Consider the following 6,941-nt stretch of genomic DNA (forward strand, 5'->3'; position numbering starts at 1 on the left):
TACTTTTAGTCCTTGACAGCAGATTGATATGTAACCACTCAGTTGGACAAAAGAAATTTCCCCATTTCTTCATAAATTAAAACTAATGTAGCTACCTATACAATATAGTGAAAATGAAACTTTCAAGATTTTGATTCAAATTCAACTAGGACAAGACTTCAGATCAACATATTGAAATTATTGTAGCGTCCATCTTTTCTGAATGGGTTATATTGTTTTAGAAAAGGTTAGTTTCTGTTTTCATTCATTTTAATTGACTAAGATTCTCACCAGAAATGGAATGTCATGACTAGTACATCAGTATACTCAACTCAAATGTTCAATATTATTCATAACACAAATGGCTTGTAATATCCAGTGAAATTACTTTTTTTGACATGAACTAAAATATCTAATAAATGGGTGACAAAAGCACTAAATGAAAGCCATCATTACATTGAGTTAGAAAGAGATCTATTTAACTGGTTGGGATTCTGACCGAAATAACTGCATTCAATTTGTTAATAGGTCTCTGAGTTTCGTTTTTTTTTTTGAAGGCTGCAATTTTTTGACTGTTCCACTGACAGTTCAACATTCCCAAGACCAGCTCTGGTTCTGCCATCAGCTCACTGCAGGAATTTCAAATTTACGTTTGCCAAATAACAGGAAATTACTTTACCTATAGTGCTTATTCTGAAATATAATTTAGGATATGGTGTTTATTCTTCTGCTTTCTAATAGAAGCTACTGAGAAATCACTTTTATTGGGAATCCAAACAACTAAAATTTACTTCATGCTCTATAATTTTATGAGAAGCAAATGATAATATACAGGCTGATACCATGACTATATTCATAAAAGTAACTTTGAGTCTGTGGTCAGTACAGATCCTTTATTAGTAATCGTACTTTCTGCAATAAGATACTGGGTGTATGTGGAACAAAGTCATGCATATTAAAGATGACTGTTTCTGACTGACGTATGGGAAGAAGAAGATAGCTTATTTTCTGAGAGTTCAGGCTCCGGAGTCTAACTGCCTGGATTCAACTCCTTGTTATTCACCGTAATTGCAGTGTTAGATGCAGGTTTTGTTACTCTGGCTATGAAAAAATTGGAACCTATGCATTGTGTATGTGTTAATGCCAAGTTCATTAGAAATATTTGTCTATTTTTATAACATAAACTTATAAATATCTGATAATAATAATTTTCACTTTACAGGTGAAGAAAGCGACGCAACCATGAGGAACACGCCCATGCTTACTGGCCAGTATGTGTAGAAGCTATGTTATCAGACTAGCCAAGTCTCCATAAGTGCCTAGGATGTTTATTCGATTATGAATACTGTTCTAAATATATTTCTGTAGCATAGAAAAGGGGATGATGTAGAGATCTTGCAGGACTCTGTAAAAGAAAGGTACCGTATCTAATTTTGAAGAGAACATCATCTGAATTGAAAATTACAAATACCGTCTCTTGCCCAAAAGACATCACCAGAATAAGAACTGGAGTTTTAGTTGGTTATAAATTGAATACAGAGTTACTTTATGTGCTTTGTACTAGAAAATATCATATAGTCCTAAATAGTCATTGTCATTATTATTCTTTAGGTATATTTAACCCTGATGTTTCAAAAAAAAAGTAAATTTGCATTTTTAAATGTATTCTTACTGAAATTAATAAATGGCAGTTTTACTTTCACTGCATTTATGTAGCTCCGTCCTCTGACTATTTGTCAAAATGTCATATGTATTTGCTATGTAAATGTAGATTTCAGTGTCCAACAGACCTATGAAATACACGTCCAACCTGTACTTAATGGTTTTTCAGTAAGTCAATACATTTGGTTTTGTTTACTCATTTGTTTATTTTAATTCCCTACAGATGTTTTGAAGCATGGACTTGCTTATGTTTCATTCTCATACTGAGAAGTAGAAATTCTGTAGTAAAACATACATACTACTTTTCTGTAATAGTTCTAGACTTTCAAAAATGCATTTTGTATACTCTTCTCATTTTGTCTTAACCTCATTCGTTACATATATTTTTCCTTTGGCTTTGATATCTACTTAATAGATATCCTCGATATCTATTATGTATCATGATAATAGTAAATTCTTTAATTTACATAAATAAGTGGTCTTTACACGTATGCATATAGAAAATAAGGTAACAAGTCAAAGCAAGCATAGGATACTTTTCAGAGTAATTAAAATTTTGAAGTTTTGGAGTTAGGGCCAAGAAAAGTTTAACCAAAAACAAATATAATAAAAATTGGCATATCATAAGATCATGAATGGTGAGGTATTCAGTATATTTAGCAAATACTTCCTTTGAGTCCAAATGTGGATGTTTATAATCAAAGATGAATGAATCTATGTATTTGGAAAACACAGAATTTAGATGAGTATGTGTAACCTTATTGAAAAGATACTTTCATTGTCCAAATACCTTTCTCATGAGGAGACAGGAATGAAGGCTGTGAACCAACTCTGAAAAGAAGAAACAATGGCTGAATCTAACAAATATGTGTAAGATAGTACAATTGAAGACCGCAGCAGAGAGTAACTTGTAAAAGCAGTGATGTGGATGTAGATGTGATGTGATATGAAAGGCACTGGCAACCTCCCTCAATAAAATTAAAATAGGTACCATCTTTACTTTGTGGATTGTTGAGCAATTATTGTGGATTGCTGACTCGGAGCTCAAGTTTTGTTGTTATTGTTCATCTGTTTGTTTCATATGATGGAATGCTTTCGTATCGGATTGCTTTGGCTGTGTAAATAGTAATCCTTGATAGTGTGACACATTTTTCTTTCTATTTGTAAACATTACATTAAAGTATCCTAAACCATAGAGAGAAGCACACAAATCATAAGCGTACTCGATGAATTTTCACCAAGTGAGCATATCCACATAACTAGTACTTAGATAAAGAAATAAAACACAAATAGAACCACAGAAACCTGCTTTGCCTCTTTCGAGCAATAAACTCTCCAAGGATAACCACTATTCTGACTTCTAGCACCACAGATAAATTTTGCCAGTTTTTGGATTTTTATAAGTGAAATCATACAGTATACACTTTTTTCTTTCTGCTTCTTTTATTCAACATTGTGATTTTGAGATTTATCCAAATTATTTTATATACAGTCTCAAATCATTCATTCTCAATGTTCACAGGGCTGTCCAATAGAACTTCTGCAGTGTTGGAACAGTTCTGTATCTGCACTGTAATATCTATGCTGTCAAGCACAGTAGCATGATCCACATGCAGTTCCTGAGCACTCACAATATTGCTAGTGTAACTGAGAAAGTAAATATTTAATTTTATTTAAGTTTAACCAATGTTATGTGGGTAGTGGTTACCATATTGGGGAGTACAGTATATAGGATACATTGTGTCACTATACTGCCATTTAATTACCCATTCTTCTGTAGAAAAACAGTTGCATAGTTCCAAGTTCATACTATTATGAATGGTGGTGTTGTGCAATATCTCTTCTATATCTTTGGCGGAAAATACATACACATTTCCTTTGAGAACTATGTGGGAGTTGTATTACAACTTTCAACTTCAACAGACTATGTCAAATAATTTTTCGAATTGGTTGCACCAAATTACCCTCTGAAAAGCAATGTGTATGTGTTCTAGTTACTGCACATTCTCATCGATTATATGTCTGTCTATTTCACTTTCACCATTTGTATAGGTACAATATAGCAGTTGTGGTTTCAATTTCTATTTTTAAAAATTATTATTAAAGAAAGGGAGCATTGTTTCACATATGACAACAATTGGCACCCTACTACTGTGGTCTTCGCCTCCCAAATACTCATTACCCCAGTATAATCATAAGAAAAATATCAGAAAAATTCCAGTTGAAAGACAGTCTAATGCAATATCTGAGCCAGTACTTCTCAAAACTGTGAAGGCTATAAGAAGCAAGACGAGTCTAAGAATGCGTCAAGAAGAGCTTCAACAACATGACTATTAAATGTAGTATGCTGGATGGGCTCTTAGGACAGAAAAAAGTACATGAGGCAAAAACAAGGGAATTCTGAATAAAGTCTTCACTGGTTCACTAATTGTGTGAAATAGACCAGACTAAGACACCAAGAATAGGGGAATTTCAGTGTAGGGTATATGGAAATTCTCTGCAGTATCTTCACAGTTTTTCTCTCAATCTTCAATTGTCCTAAAATAAAAAGTTTCTTCAAAGAGATAGACCTAAAATGCACTTTTTTTATTCTCCTGAAGCTCCCTCTCTGAAATCTTAAGAAACATTCAAAACTCTGCTAATAAATATATTGATCAATCTCAGGTACAGTAAAAAGTGAATTTTTTTAATCTATGCAAGCTTAAAAGAATGAAATTTTTTTCAAAACGAAGTAGAAAAGGTCACTAAATATTCAGAGGTACCTTTTGTAGACTCTGAAAGAGATTAAAAGGAACACAGATTGCTAAACCACCTCGCTGCACTAACACTCCATGATTGACTCACGGTGACAAATAGTAAATGAGATGTTTTTAAAATCGCAGTGCCACAGTGACCAGTTTTTCTGCCCCAAGCATTTGTAGGTAACAAAGCCAAAATATATCCTTTTCCTTTTTTTGAGAAAGAAACATCACTTTTATTTTATCGACACAAGAGATTAATTTCAGCTCACTTGATCTCCATGACTATATGTCCCTTCAGACATTGCCAAGGTCAATGGAATTTTGACTTGTCTGGTGCATTAGTGCTGGAAACACAGCTTAAGGCTTCCTGAAGCAAATATAGCTCACCATCTATCAACTTTGCTTTTTAAAGTTCAAGTTGAATATTTCTATTTCTAGCTCAGCCTTTCATGCTCTGCTGGTTTTTCCCCTTACCATATTCCTTGGCTTCTTTTTATGTACCTAAACTTCAGATGATATTGATTAAAAATTTTTAGTGGACATTAAAATAAGAAGCAAAAAAACTATAGGATTAAGGTGGTAACTATATATGGGCACTGAGCTTCCCAGCGTAAGCTCAGGTTGATATTTATTTTAATTAGAATTATACTGTGTGAACAAATTGGTTTTATACTTCTATGTGTGGAAGAATGGGTAAATGTGGTGGCCTTTGGAGAACATGTGATTTATATGATTGGTCTGTGTATGTTTTAAAATGGATGGCTTCAGGCAATATAAAAAGTAGCAAAATAAAATATGATAATGTGCACAGCTGAAAAATAAAAATATTGAACTTATATATTTTACATTATTTGGCTTTAAACTAAATTTGAAAGCTCTACACATCTATCTTCACATATTTAATCCATTTGAAAAATATCTTCAAGTTTTGGTGATTTCTGATTTATCTCAGTGAAGGGCTCAACTGAAGCTGCTCCTCCAAATTTCACTATTGGCAGACACCAGTTAAACCAGACAATCCCATGCTTTGACATATGAGTCTGTTGTATATTTCAAGAGCAAAATAAGATGAAGTCCAATCTCTGATGGAATATTAATAAACAAATATTATGTTATTTTTGATTAAAAACTCTCTTCAATACATGGACTTCTTTCCTTTCTCAACGTATAACATAAACATTTCTCAATGTACCCTTGGAGATAATGATCTGTATTAAGATAAATGTGGATTTTAAAAAGGAGAATTTCAGATATTGAAGGATAAAATAATGTAGAGGCTAATCAGGGAGGTAATTTGGCTATCTCGTGGTGTCTTTCCAAACATCTATTGCTCCTCTCCTTTAATTTTGTAACAGAACCCTTTATTTGTTTTGGGACGTGTTCCCCCTTACGTGATGTAGTCTACAAATTAGGCCTTCAATATAATAAACACAGTGGTAGAATCCCGAGGCAGGTGAATGAGTACCATCCCCTTAGACATGATTTTTGGTTGAGAAGAGGTCATTTGACCTAGACTGAGACAGATTTAGTTTAAGGAATTGAAAGGGATGCAGAAAAAGATGACATTTTACTTTAAAGATTATTGATAGTAAGATACTTTTAAGCCTGGATCTTCTGGTATCTGTTTGTTCCACTGTGTAGAGACATCTCTCAAGAGAATGGAATCTAACTTGGGCACACATAGTCAAAGGCAGACAGAAATATTCTTGAAGTGCATTTATTTCTCTTCAGGAAATTTTTGGACGCCTCTGTCAAGACTTGTCTAAAGCTATTTATAGCCTGAGTTTCCCAGTCAGATTTTGAACATGTTTGATTTGGATTCCTGTCACCTTCGTTGAAAAATAACTGACTCATACCTGAAAGCATGTGTACAGCTACTTCCTTGATCTAAGTTCTTTTGTTGTTTTCTAGATAACGTTGCATGTAACAGTCTATGACAGTAAGCATGCATAAATTAGGAAAAGGGGCCTCCAATGCTTTTGAATAAAATGACAATATAAAACATTTCACTAAATAGACAACCACCTTAGGACTTTTAGGAAGTTACAACTACTAGAATAGTCACTTGTAGGATATACTTCCTTAAGGTGATTCTACTTTGTGACAACGGAAACTTTGAAAACTCAGAATAGTTAAAAAAAAAAGCCACCCCAAAAGTATAAAAATAGTCTCCTTTGAATGGTTTTGTACTTGAAAAACACTAATTGGTCTTTGTGGGAATACAATTAAGAAACTAAAATGTCTACATGCCAAATCAGTAAAATCTAAATGGGCAGAGTTGAAAATTTTTGCCATTAATCTGCATTTAGCCCCATTTGTCATCCAATAGAGTTATGAAGCTATTATTTTGATGTCAAGTTTTAATGCTATGCTTTTATAGCAGGAACCCTTTATTGCCTTTCACCTGGTACACGTTTGAATTTCACAATTAGAGAATAGCATTTACTAAATCAGAACTGTTTAATTAATATGTATGAATGTTTTCCTTCTTATTAAAGAAGAAAATATTGGAATTAGTTTCAGTAGATAATGTGCCAATCTAATACAGAAGTCAGACTC

Source organism: Equus caballus, chromosome 27 (genome assembly GCF_041296265.1).
Source record: "Equus caballus isolate H_3958 breed thoroughbred chromosome 27, TB-T2T, whole genome shotgun sequence".
NCBI classification, from domain to species: domain Eukaryota; kingdom Metazoa; phylum Chordata; class Mammalia; order Perissodactyla; family Equidae; genus Equus; species Equus caballus.